The 14,220-nt window shown below is 43.9% G+C and overlaps 1 protein-coding gene across 2 annotated transcripts in view; it reads right to left on the bottom strand.

The window, feature by feature from the left end:
• TULP4 (TUB like protein 4) overlaps nt 1–167 on the bottom strand; it is a 197,865-nt gene extending 197,698 nt beyond the window's left edge. For both annotated transcript variants that reach the window (XM_060419298.1, XM_027972621.2), the window contains exon 1: nt 44–167. The gene's annotated coding sequence lies outside the window, so the exon portion shown is untranslated. The remainder of the gene's footprint in view (nt 1–43) is intronic.
• Between the last annotated feature and the right edge of the window lie 14,053 nt (nt 168–14,220).

Here is a 14,220-nt window from a genome sequence, read left to right as displayed (position 1 = left end):
CGGGGCCGGGACGGCGGTGACAACAGCCCGGCGCCCGCCTCACCTCCAGGCGCCGGTGGCGGCGGCCCCGCGCTCCTCCGCGCCTCTCCGCCTCCAGCAGCCCCGCGCCGCCGCCGCCGCCGCCGCCGCCGCCAGCCGCCTCCCCTCAGCGTCTCCGCCGAGTCTCCGCCTCCCTCAGCAGCCGTTGCCGCCGTTGCCGCCGCCGCCGCCGCCGCTGGGCCCGGCTCCGCGCCACGTGACCGCGCCACGTGACCCGGGCGGCTGGCAGGCGCCGCCCCCCGGCCGGCCTCGCGCCCTCGCGCGCCCCCCTCGCGCCCCTCACCGCCGGGGACCCGCGTCCCGACCGTTGACGCCCGCCGGCTCCGGGCCGAGGGGCGCCGCCGGCCTCGCCGGCCTGGCCTCGCGCTCTTCGGCCGCCTACCGCCAACGCGCGGAGCCCCCGTCTCCGCAGACTCGCCGGCCCCCGCCCCTCACACTCACGGGCGCTCCCTCAGCTCACACACGCACCCCCGAACAGCCCACCGGCCCGCACACTCAAGCCCCACGCACGTGTCACACGCGCAGATCCCGCAGCCCGCGTCCCTCCGGCAGCCGTCTCACCGCCTGGGCAGCAGTGAAAACAGCGGGGACCTAGTCCAGTCTGAACCGCGCTCCCTTGAGGGAATCCTTCCTAAGCCGGGAACCGAATAGGTTCGGGTGCCGTCTCAACTTCATTTGAGCCGGACGTGGATGTCACACTCGGTCTGGAGTTGAAAGTCTCTAGAAAGCGCACGTTGCTTCTTGCAGGGAGCCACCGTCTGTCTCCGTGAAAACAGTCACTGAAGTGCCTTTGATGGTGATGATTTCGGAGACATTGTATCTCTTTTTTTCAGTGAGTCTTATGGGGAAAAGACGATAGCTTCATTTTAACTCGCACAGAGAAAACGCATCCAGAGCCTTTCCCCCCCTCTTAAATTGATGTCCTGCTAGGAACACAAACTTGATACACCTGTCCTTCATTTTCCATCACGTACCCAGAAATAGCGTTGATGGTTGGGTGACTGTTCACGTATGTGTAGCTTAAAAAAAAAAAAAAAAAAGACGATAGTGGCATCTTTTCTTTCTTTATTTGAAGCTTGCTTGCGTGCATAGTCTGCTCAGTCGTGTCTGAACATGCCCTGTATAATTAAATGTAGCAGCCAATCTTTACAAGCCTTGCCGCTTTCTTCGATTTTTGCCTATTTGCCAAATTTTTCAAATCAGCTTCAGCTTTAAGAATTCTGGCGTCTGTGATTTTCTGGTTGTCAGAAAGAAAAGAAGGGTTGGGCTAGAGTCTTTAAATTCTGAAATTCCGTGCCTATGATTTCACAAATGTTGGCAAGTGCTGCCTAGATTGTTTTAAATTTTTAAAAGTTAATTTTTAAACAATATTTGCCCCACGATCATATGCACATAAGTAAAATGTGTTCAAGAGAAGTATGAGCATACACATTTTGTAACATCCCTAAAATTAATTTTGAAACCTTTCAGAAGTAAAGCTACATTTAAGTCTTAGAATACCTTTAACATAAAAGATAATACTCATTCAGTGAAATGAGTATTATGCTTCAACTGAGGGCTAAATTTTATACTGAAGTCTGTGGAGCAACCAAAGGAAGTATATACAATATGACCCTTACTCTCAAAATGTACAGACTCTAACCAGAATTATTTAAAATATATACATTTTTTAAAAGTCTGTTTCTCTTCCTCACACACATACACGTGTGTGCGTGCATGTGTGTGCACTAACTTGGATCAGGCAATCAGGACCTGGAGAAAATTTTGAAAAATATTACCCTGACTATTAGACCTTAAAGAATTAGCCAAAGGAGTAAAGACGAAAATATGCAGTTGAAGAACTTTCTTGACTTAACAAATGCAATGAACGTAACAGTCTAACAATGATTTAACATACCATTAAGACTGAACAACGTGCGTGTTCTTTCTTCTGCGAAATGAAAAAAATATTAACCTTGAAACCACTCGTCATAATACTATAGTTTTCCTTATGGCTCACATGTGCAAACTCTCTTTTATGCAAGTACTGTGGGCACAGGTACAGCTAGCTCTCAGCAAAACTGCAAAGGCTCTCAGGCCTCACTTTCACCTCTGTAGTTTGCCACTGCGTGAGCAGCGATATAAATGATCTTCGAAGCAAGTATCTTCATAGAAGTCCTGCTTCTACCGCTTAGGAACAAGTGTTAACAAGAACAATATGCTTACCACTGTTTCTTTAACAGTACATTCAAGTAACAGCATCTACCTCACAGGGCTGCTGAAAGAATTAAATGAAATAATTTATGTAAAGCACTTGGTATAGTGCCTGATAACATAAAATAGGTACTCAACCCCAAATAATAGCTCAGGTTTATTAAATACTTATCACAAGCCAAATGCTACGTCTTGTTGGTTCTTACTGTTCCTTCTGCTCCCTGTCACTCTGGGTGGGTGTCCTTTGTCTCCCTGCCCTCCCCTCCACCAGCCCCTTCCCTATTCCCTCTCTCTGCCTTTTCAGGATGAAAATGGCTTCCTCAAGACGTTTGAGAGGAACTTCCCTGCTCGTTCAGTGGCTAAGACTCTGCACTCCCAGTGCAGGGGGAACTGGATCCCATGTGCTACAACTAAGTTTGCAGGCCGAAACAAAGACCTGGCGCAGCCAAATTAATTATTTTTTAAAAAGACATTTTAACTTGAAGGCTAATCTACAGAGGTCTATTGAATCAGTTGTAAATCAGCATTTTAGGCTTAACAAAAATCAAACTTTTTATGAAAAATTACCAATTATTTAAAATCTGAGGCAACTGGGGGCAATTAAGAAGGAGATTTGGCAATAGGGACCCTACCAATGGCCTTTGGAATCCACTGGTCCAACAATTCTCATCTTATTGTGCTTAAAATACTTTTAAATATTAGACAATTCGGCAACACACTTGAAGAAATTAAATCAATCCCTGATAACTGTTGAATGATAATTACTAAAGGAAAGTGTCTCTCCTATGACATTCGTGATTGTGACTCTGTTAACTGGCTGTCCTTTAGCTCTAGGTTCAAGTGTGAGATAAACTTCTTACTACCCTGACCAAGTACCTGCAAGCTCTGAGAGATACATGACATTTCTTTGAAAGTTACACTATCCTTGTACCTGACTTGGGTCACACAATGAGCTTAAAACTCAAACTGGATCTGATAGGCTCTGGTATCACTATGGCAACTGCGTGACAATGTAAATATATTACACTCATCAGTGTTTGGCTGTGCACCCGTGAAGGAGAGCACGGCTAGTGTGATGGCTGAGCACAACTGTACTGGTCCAAGGCTGGGCCTGATGACATAAGGATCAGAAATCAGAACTGGGTGCCTGGGTGGGTCTCTGCACCCTCTCTGTTTCTCTACACCCCTCCCTCCCCATCACATTGCTCTTAGACATCCAGATGCTGAAGATCCAGAAGCTCGCCCCTCAAGGCCTCCTTCCTGCCTGCCTTACACCCAGCATCTCCCCTCCTTCCTAACCAGGGCAGAATCCAGAGCCCAGAGTTTCTGCTGCTGCAAGCCCTTCTGCACCAAGACGTTCAGCACAGGGAATGGGAACCTGGGTCTAGATAGAGGGAGACAGGAAATGTCCATAGCACAGGAGCTAGAGCCTTTGGAGAATAAGATGCAAGCCTTTTGTCTTTCAGTATGTCCCAAGAGCCCAAAATGCCAGTGCTAGCTTCGGCTTCCTTAGGGAAATGTAGCCTTCAGAGTTAGGGGAGGTGTACCCATGGGCCACTATCCTCTGCAGAGTCAGCCCAGCCAGACTGTTTCTCTCTGCCCTGGGTCCCACCAGTCACATTTTGAGAAGGACCTTGATAAGTTGCAGCACAACCGGTGAAAGGTGACCAGGATGGAAGGACTCTGGAAGCCCTATTATAATGTTATGTGCGCAGTCGAGCTTAGTTGCTTCAGTCGTGTCCGACTCTTTGCCACCCTATGGACTGTAGCACCCCAGGCTCCTCTGTCCCTAAGATTATCCCAGCAAGAATGCTGGAGTGGGTTGCTATCTCCTCCTCCAGAGGATGTTCCTGACCCAGCGATCAAACCCATATCTCCTTCAGCTCCTGCATTGGCAGGTGGATTCTTTACCAGTGAGCCATCTGAGGAGCCCATTATAATGTTATACTGTTTTATCAAAGCTGTTGAAGAAAATAGGAATGTTTAACCTAAAAGAAACAGAAGACTATGCTAGTGAGTATGATCATGTGGTGAGAGTTCTAGTCCTTTTTCATTATTTATTGAGATCCTACTTTGGACCAAACATGGTCCAAATCAAGAACTGATGTGTGTGCAATATGGAAGCAGAACTTGATTCAGATAAGCAAGAGCCTTCTAACTGGGTGGTCCATCAGGGAAGTGGCAGCCTTGTGAAGTGGCCTGGAGCCTGCCCATGCTTCTCCTTTCACTCTGGGGAGCTGGGCTGGACACTCAGGGAGCTACTGTGAGATCCTCCTCTTCTCTCAGCCCCACAGCCTGGAGCCTCTGCTCGGCTCACTGCTTTTTCTTCCTCACCCCACTAAGTGCTCCAGAGCAAAGGTAATGCCTGATGCAACATCTAGGACCAAAAGTACTGCTTAACTCACTCTGGAAAGGAAAAGATGGGAAGAGCCGACTCATTGGAAAAGACCCTGATGCTGGGAAAGATTGAGGGCGGGAGGAGAAGCAGGTGGTAGAGAATGAGATGGTTGGATGGCATCATTGACTCAGTGGACAGGAGTTTGAGTAAACTCCGGGAGACAGTGAAGGACAGGGAGTCCTGGCATGCTGCAGAATATGGGGCCTCAAAGAGTCAGACACAACTTAGCAACTGAGCAACAGGAGAAAATGGCTTTGAAAAGGAAGAGAGAGTTTTCATCATCACCCCTTTCACCACATCCAGGAGTAGAGAGGAGGTGAGTGAGCTACACACTTTGCCTGCACTTGAAGCTTCATTCTCACTCCCAATCCTACCAGTGCTGAGGGGCCTTCAGGCAGCACTGAGTGCTGACCAGACCCTGTCCGAGCAGGTAACTGTAGTTGTGTACAAATATTTTTCTATAAGCAGAAGAGTCAGTGGTCTTCCAAAGGCACCAAAGTGGCCCTATAAGCAACTGCTGAGGCAAGCAGATGCTTTTTTTTCTGGTGATGTCCTAAAACTGCCCCACCTCTTGATATGCAGAATTGGTCTCTGGGAAGGAAGAGGAGTGATTTCAGGTCAGTGACCTTTACAACTTTTTCCTGGTTCTGTATTAAGGCCATGAGAGGCCACCCATGGCTGGGAGCCTCCAAAGTGAAGGCACCAAGACAGCAGAGAAGATGGCATCGTGGCCACACCTGGAGCCGGGCAGGGGCAGCTACGCGCACACCCAGGGCTCGACAGTTTGGACTCGAACCTCAGGAGGTTGGCTGCCCCTGGGAAACTGCAGGGGAGGAGAGCCATGGAGCTGGGAGCTGAGGGCTGTCGTGTTGGGACTGTGGATGACCAGGGGGTAATCCTGTAATCCGAAATATAACAGCAGAAGTGACTTCACGCAAACATCAGACACCTCAAACACTTAGCTGTTACTCTGGCCTATATAACCTGGTTGTTATATCCTCTTTTGGCTTTTGCTGTAGCCACCACGTGGAAGAACTAGTCAGAACATGAGAAGAACAGACATGGTCACAAGGCCCAGGGTTATCTCCATACCATCACTTGGTGACAGTGAGCTTGAACTCATTCTCCACTTCTCCAACCTTCACTGCTCAGCTTGTAAAAGGGGCTGGCGGTGTTGGTCCCTAGTTCTTCTGGACTCTAAAGTTCCATAGCGCATTCGAACAGATTTGTTAATAGAAAGACATAGGGCCCTGTCCTAACCTGCGACTTGTCTATAGTTTGGACTATTCATACCAACCTGTCAGGAATATTTCTTTCGACTGGGCCATATGAAAGGAAAGAACAGGGCGGGCTGCACAGGGGTGGGGGCTTGGCTGCATGTAGTTTTAGACCTCAGTGGACTTGTTAAAGTATAAAGTGCCAAAATGAGTTTGCAAAGGGTGTGTATGTGTGTGTTTTGTCGCTAAGTCATGTCTGACTCCTTGCAACCCTATGGACTATAGCCCGCAGGCTCCTCTGTCCATGGGATTTCTCAGGCAAGCATACTGAAGAGGGTTGCCTTTTCTGTCTCCAAGGGATCTTCCTGATCCAGGAATTCAGCTCCCATCTCCAGTATTGGCATGTGGCTTCTTTAACCCTGAGCCTTAGTTTCTCCACATCCAATTCACCCAAATTACATTTGTTAAGCTGGGAAGGCAGTAGAAGAGGGACGAGCATTTTAAAAGCATGTTTCTGCCTCCACCCCATCCTTTCGTTTTCTGTGTCCCTGCTCCCTTACTCACCCTTTTCTTCCCTTGACCATGAATCCAAAATATACTTGGTCGCCAGGACGAAATCACTAACAGGACCCGTGTTCAAGTACTTGTCTATTCTGCAGAGGTCTGCCATAAATCTTCTGAGAATATAAACACAGCAAACACGGTTGAACCAACCACCTTTCTCCCCTCTTGCTCGCTAACAAGAGCCCCGTGTGTTAAGCCTGTCCACATCCTCCCCGTCCTCCACAGACCGGTGCTCCCAGAAGCCTGGCCTCAGCCCACCCACACCGGGGTCTCAGCCACTGGTTCACACGGTGGATGCCAGGTCAGCCACCGTGGCACCTTCGAGTTGTCAGAAACACACCTTCTAGATCCACCTCAAACTTCCTAATGGAAACCCTAGCATTGGGGGCTGGGCATCCTGTGTGGTAAGACACCCCACAGGTGATCTGAGGCACACGGAAGAATCACTGCTCTTAAGGCAATCTTGACCATTCTACTCTCTTCCCTTAGAAATAGGCAAGTGATCCCATTCTGGCCAGTTAAACCTGAGTGCTAGTCTGCTAGGGAAGCCTTTGAAAACAGCTACTTAGCTCCTAAAAAGAAATATAAGGACATTCTTCTAGGGAGTCTGTGGGCTCTGTTTTATTAATAATACTAAAACATCATTTACATTTTTGTTCTCATTCTCTCATAAATGTACACTGGTCTTCTCTAGAGGTTCCAGGAAATGTCGATTCCACAACAGATTGGGTGCCAAAGCAGACATGAGAGCCCACTTGTTCTCTAATAAAAAACACATTACAGAGATTTGTTTTTTTTAAAAAAAAAGCAAATACATAAAAAATAAAAACAATGCCACTCTTCCTACAAGATTTTGTTGTTGTTGTTTTGGAAAACATAGTTGGTTTTTCCATAAAATATGTGTGATTTTTATCAACATATAAAGATGTATTGTTAAGAACTAATACATGTTTTTTAAATTCCTATTTTAATTTATATGAATGGTAAACATAGAGGTGGTTCAGTGGTAAAGACTCCACCTGCCAATGCAGGAGATGTGGGTTTGATCCCTGAGTCAGAAAGATTCCCCTGGAGAAGGAAATGGCAACCCACTCCAGTATTCCTGCCTGGAAAATCCCCTGGACAGAGGAGCCTGGCGGGCTACAGTCCATGGGGTGGCCAGGAATCAGATATGATTGAGCAACTGAGCACACACACACACAGACATCGATAGCTCTAACCCATATTATTATTTTTTAAAGCTCTTTGGAGTTCTTAATTCTTAAGAATGTAAAGGATAAATCCTGAGAAAGTCTGAGGGCTTCTCCTTGGGGCAAGGATACTGTGGCTGCTGCTGCTGCTGCCATCTTGTGACCATGAGGAGTCAGTCACACAGCCAGGAAGGTAGGGCAGAGAGTCTGTGAGGCCGCTTTGACCCTCTGAAGCTCCAACCCTACTATGTATTCTACAAGCTTTCACCATCTTTAAAAGTCTTACTTACTCTCTGAGATAATAAATCCCCTTCTTGCATAAACAGTTTTTGGTTGAATTTCCTCTTACCAGCTGAAACAATCTTCCCAACCATTGTAATTTACATTTAGCTCTGAGGACCTCAATGACCTTTTAAAAAATATATATATTATTTTTATTTTATTTTTTGGCTGCACTGGGTCTTTGTTATTGCACGTGAGCTTTCTCTGGTTGTGGCGAGCGTGGGCTACTCTTCGTTGCGGTGTGTGGGTTTCTTATTGCGGTGACTTCTCTTTTTGCAAAGCACAGGCTCTAGGGCATTCAGACTTCAGTAGTTCCAGCTCCTGGGCTCTAGAGCACAAGCTCAGTAGTTGTCGAACATGGGCTTAGTTGCCCCAAGGCATGTGGGATCTTCCTGGACCAGGGATCAAACCGGTGTACCTTGGATTCTTAACCACTGGGCTGTCAGGGAAGTCTGACTTCAATGACCTTTACATCCATTTTGCTCACGTTTCCATAAACAGGATCAGTGACATTATCTACCAAATGAAGACCCTGAAGCCCCGAGACAGAACTTAAAAAAGAATAGAGAATAAAAATGTGATAAAGCTGTCATTCAGGAAGTTAACAGAAATCATCAGCACTCTAAAAAAGCAGATGCCGAAGAGACAGCCAAATCACAGTGAGAATATACGAGAACTCACACACATTTAGGAAAGCAAATCTCTTGACTAAGACTATGAACTTAAACCATTACAGTCTCTATTTTGTAAAATAATAATTTTTATGTAAATGCTAGCCATTTTCAGTTTAGTTCAGTAAAAAGCTTAGATTTAAAATGGCAAATTTGGAGAATCAGAGACTGATTAAACTGATGTTTAGCAATAAGACAGATGAATACAAATATCATCATGCCTATATAATTAAGCACTGCTCCAATGAGAATCACTTATTAGATACTTAATAACTTTTGTTATAAAAATAAATAAATAAATAAAAATTAAAAAAAATAACTTTTGTTATATTAAAAACTAGAGGACTTCCCTAGTAGTCCAGTGGTTAAGAGTCCACCTGCCAATGCAGGGGACAGGGGTTCAACCCCTGGTCCAGGAAGATTCCACATGCTATGGGGCTACTAAACCCACGTACCCCAGCCTAAAGCCCGTGCTCTGCAGCAAGAGAAGCCGTGGTGACAGAAGGCCCCTCACTGCAACTGGAAAGTAGCCCCACCCACCCTAAGCAGAGAGAGCCGGACGGAGCACAGCAGTGAAGACCCAGCACAACCAAAACAAAAAATAACCTCCAAAGCTCCGAAAGACTGAAGCGTTCACCGTTTAAGCACAAGACTATAGAAGAGATTGAACTAGCAATCTTACATTGAACATTACATTGAAATAGGTAAGTGATCCCCATTGATTTTACTGCAGTAACCTTACTCACACCTGCAAAATAATGCAAGAGTTTGGGATATTGTTGCAGAGATGGCTAGTTGTCCACCGAAAGCCTTATCACGTGATAGGGCTGCAACTAGGAAGTCTCTTCCCACCCAGGAACCACATTTCCCAGAACCCCGTTCTGCCTAAGTGGGGCCATATGCCTGATGCTCACCAGTAGAATGTGAGAAGTAAACATGCGTCACTTCTGACCAAGGCAGTTAAGAAATGGGTGTGTTTCTCCATCCTGTCTCTTCCCCTGGATGCCAGCTCAACACAAAGAACATGAGGCCCCAGGGAACAAAGCCACCAGATGCAAAGAGCCTGGATTTCTGAATCACTTATGATAGAGAGTTGATTGCCAATGAGAAATACCTACATGGGACTGCTAAAGGAGTACAAAATAAATTTCATTTTTTAAAGCCTTTAAATACTACAGTTAATGTTAACATTACCTTCCCTGGTGGCTGAGTGGTAAAGAATTCTCCAGCCAATGCAGAAGGCCAGGGTTCAATCCCTGGGTCGGGAAGATCCCCTGGAGACAGGAATCACCCACTTCAATATTCTTGCCTGGAGCATCCCAAGGATGGAGGAGCCTGGTGGGCTACAATGCATGGGGTCTCAAAGAGCTGGACACCACTTAGGGACTAAAATAACAACAACGTTAACATATAATAGATGCGGGGTTACCTTGAAGTGTTGAAGCTCTAAGTAAGTATCAGAAAATTTTTTACTTTAGCAGAAAAAAGAGAAAATTTCATATTTACTATTGTATGCCTGTCTCCAGTGCCTGGAATGGTAGCAGGTAGGAATTAGTTCAGTTCAGTGGCTCAGTCATGTCTAACTCTTTGCGACCCCATGGACTGCAGCACGCCAGGCTTCCCTGTCTATCACCAACTCCCGGAGCCTACTCAAACTCATGTCCATCGAATCGGTGATGCCATCCAACCATCTCATCCTCTGCCGTCCCCTTCTCCTCCTGCCTTCAGTCTTTCCCAGCATCAGGGTCTTTTCCAATGAGCTGGTTCTTTGCATCAGGTGGCCTAAGTATTGGAGTTTCAGCTTCAGCATCAGTCCTTCCAATGAATATTCAGGACTGATTTCCTTTAGGATGGACTGGTTGGATCTCCTTGCAGTCCAAGGGACTCTCAAGAGTCTTCTCCAACACCACAGTTCATCAGTTACATATGGATGAATGAATGAACAAACAAATCAATGGATGGACAGATGATGCATGAAAATATTGTGTTCATGTGGAAACTATAATAGTTTGGAATAGAATAACACTAAGTATTTGTGGGGAAGGTTCACACGTTGCTGCTGCTGCTGCTGCTGCTGCTAAGTCGCTTCAGTCGTGTCCGACTCTGTGCAACCCCATAGACGGCAGCCCACCAGGCTCCGCCGTCCCTGGGATTCTCTGGGCAAGAATACTGGAGTGGGTTGCCATTATGGTTCACATGTTAACTAGTATTTATTTCTGGATATTTTGAGTAAAGGAATAACTGGAGGCATTAAAGAATAAGTAGACTGGGCAATCACTTGGCAGGCTTGTGAGAGGTGGTAGAGAAGGTTCAGCTTAGAAAGGTGGTCGGACCATGAGTTTTATCTTTTTATTCTCTGATCTTTAAAATGAGTGATTAGATACAGTAGCTAAGATTCTACATTTATCTATTTTAATAATGAGTACTGTTTTTATCTTTTATTATTTTAAGAAGTATATGAGATGAGAAATCCATATCTTTTAATGGTTTTCATCACATCCCAAAGTAATCATTATAACTTAAGTACATGTGGTAATAGGCAAGCTACCCTACAGGAAGTCATCAACTTCTGGTGTTCTGGCCTTGCAACCCTAAACACATACAGTGATAATAATGAATATCAATTGGCATGACAATAAGAAAGATATTTGTTTTTGACATTAGTTTTAAGAAAAACATATCTTTTTTCCTTTTTTGGCCATGTTGCACAACTTGCGGGATCTCAGTTCTCTCATCAGGGATTGAACTTAGTCCACGGGCACTGAAAGCCCAGAATCCTAATCACTAGGCCACCAGGTAACTCCTGAAAAACTTAAGTCTTATATGAACATTTTTAGAGATTAGAGAGAACGTATGCATTGACATTTCTCTAAAGGAGAATTCTAAATATCATTTGTCTTAATAAGGTTGCAAGATTGAATAGACAGTTGGTTTGGAGAAATAAGACAACACAAAGTCCACAGAAGGGATAGTTTTCCTAGAAACTTTTCTATTGAAAAATAGATCTGTTTGTTATATATGAATATAATCAATATAGTGTATATTAAATATGATCATTATAACTAAATATTATATATATTTTTGTGTTAAATGGTACATACTTTTTGCTAACCTTCTAGCATCTCCTGAACCAAAGAAGAGATGCTATGGAAAGTAGACTTGCTGCTTAGCAACCTGAAATCGTGAGACATATCCTCTTTCATTGACTTGATTTTAAATCAGGCTCTTCAAGGGCAACTATGAGATAAATGAAAACATGTGAGAACTTGCAATGCTAGCACCATGCAATGAGCTTTAGGAACAAAGCTAGGTATGTTGCCACATATTAGGATGTAGAGATTAGTTTAGAAAATATTAATTTTACCCTGGAACACTCTCTCTTTTCCCTGTAGTGATCGCTCTTATTTAAAAAGTCTCTTGCTAAAGTGGTAACTATCTGAAGAGTTGAATATGTTAGCTTGAATGCATTATTTCACAATATATAGGTTTATCAAATCATATTGTACACCAAAAACATATATATATATACAACTCTTAACTGTCAAATATACCTCAGTAAAAACAAAAATATCTTACTTCTAAAGACAACATAGGTTAAGAACCAGTCAAAATAAAATAGGAAAAATATTTTGAATTTAATAAAAATTAAAACACAGCTACAAAAAATAGCCCTTGGTGATGAAGGTGTACCTTTCCAGAGTGTGTTTGGGGGGGGCTCTTTTTTTTTTTCTTAATAGTAAAGGGAGTGTGGAAACTTAAGGGTAAATTTAGGTCTGAGGACAAGAAAACCTTTGTAAAGCTTTCTATACAGTGGTCTTAAAAGAAGGAAAAGATAGATAGATAGATAGACAGATAGATAGATAGATACTGTTTGTAATATCCAAATGTGGAATGTTATTAAAATAGGAAATTATGCTTTTTTGCCAATATAAGATAATTGCTTTATTTCTCCAGTAGAAATTGTCTGAAATCCAAATCTACTTCATTTATTCCAATGTACTGCTTCTAAGGAGAAAAAAAGAATATAGTTTGTCACAGCATTTTATTTCACTTAACGTGACACAGGGAGCAAGGAAGAACAAATTCGAGGGCGTGGAAATCTGGGTCCTCAAAGCAGAGAGAAAAGCGCGTTGCGTCTATGCTTTTAAAACTCTTGGTCAGGGCTCCTCCTGCTGGAATAACTTATTCAGTATCATGATAGCCAACTCCTGGTCAAGATTCAAATTTTTAACAATTGTAACACAGTATTGCATGGTCAGTAAGTCACAAATTCCTTTTTTTGTGGCAGGGATGGCAGGGAGAAAGATTTCGCATTAAGTGCTGATTTATTAATAAAAGGTCCCTGTCACATCTCCCATTTACCCTATAATTGATGTTTGCATTGAGAGTTTGGTTAACATTTACAGAAGACTTTTGACCTGTCTGGCAATATTCTAGGTACTTAAATACAGCTATTCATTTCACTCTCACAATCGTATGAGGGAGGGCTCCTGTCATCTTCATTTCACGTGTGAGGAAACTGCAAGGCATGCGGGAACAGATCTATTTCCTAGGCAACTTATATTTTTCATGTTATTGGAAATGGCATTCCTAAAATTTCATTTTTCAGCTTTTCATTTCTAGTATGTAGGGAAAAAAAATGGTTTTGGCTTATTCATCTAGCATCCTGTGACTGCTTATTTATTAGTTGTTTTTTTAAAATATCTCACAAAGTTTTCAACATACACATCATCTTGTTTGTGAATACAACAGTTTACTTATTGCTTTACAGTCTGCATGCCTATGATTTCTTTTCCTTGAATAATTGCTTCAGCTAAAATTTCCAGTATAATGTTAGGTAGGAATGGCAAAGGGGCTTCCCTAGTGGCTCAGTGGTAAAGAATCTGCCTGCAATGCAGGAGATGGGGGTTCAATCTCTGGGGTGGGGAAGATCCCCTGAAGAAGGAGATGGCAACCCACTCCAGTGTTCTTGCCTGGAAAATCCCATGGACAGAGAAGCCTGGTGGGCTACAGTTCATGGGGTTTCAAAAGAGTCAGATACAAACAACCAAAAATAACAAAGAGTGGTAATAGTGGATATTCTTGCTTGTTCCTAGTTTTAGGGTGCAAGTATTCAGTCTTTCGGAGAAGGCAATAGCACCCCACTCCAGTACTCTTGCCTGGAAAATCCCATGGATGGAGGAGCCTGGTGGGCTGCAGTCCATGGGGTCACTAAGAGTCGGACACAACTGAGCGACTTCACTTTCACTTTTCACTTTCATGCTTGGAGAGGGAAATGACAACCCACTCCAGTGTTCTTGCCTGGAGAATCCCAGGGATGTGGGAGCCTGGTGGGCTGCCGTCTATGGGGTCACATAGAGTCGGACACGACTGAAGTGACTTAGCATAGCATAGCATAGCATTCAGTCTTTGCTATTATATGTAAATTGTACTTATTTCAATAGATGCATTTATCATACTGAGGATGTTCCCATATTTTCCTAGTTTGTGGAGAGTTTTATGATGAATGAGTGTTAAATTTTATTAAATACCCTTTTGCATATATTTAGTGCTCATATGGTTTTTCTTCTGTATTCTGTTAATGCAGTGAGTTATAAATTACACTGACTTATTTTCATTTTTCTTAGTTCCCCAACCAGGGATCGAAGCTGGACCCTAGCAATGAA

This window comes from Ovis aries, chromosome 8 (genome assembly GCF_016772045.2).
Source record: "Ovis aries strain OAR_USU_Benz2616 breed Rambouillet chromosome 8, ARS-UI_Ramb_v3.0, whole genome shotgun sequence".
Taxonomy (NCBI): domain Eukaryota; kingdom Metazoa; phylum Chordata; class Mammalia; order Artiodactyla; family Bovidae; genus Ovis; species Ovis aries.
Note: the sequence above shows the minus strand (reverse complement) of the source record. Positions and strands in the feature narration are given on the sequence as shown.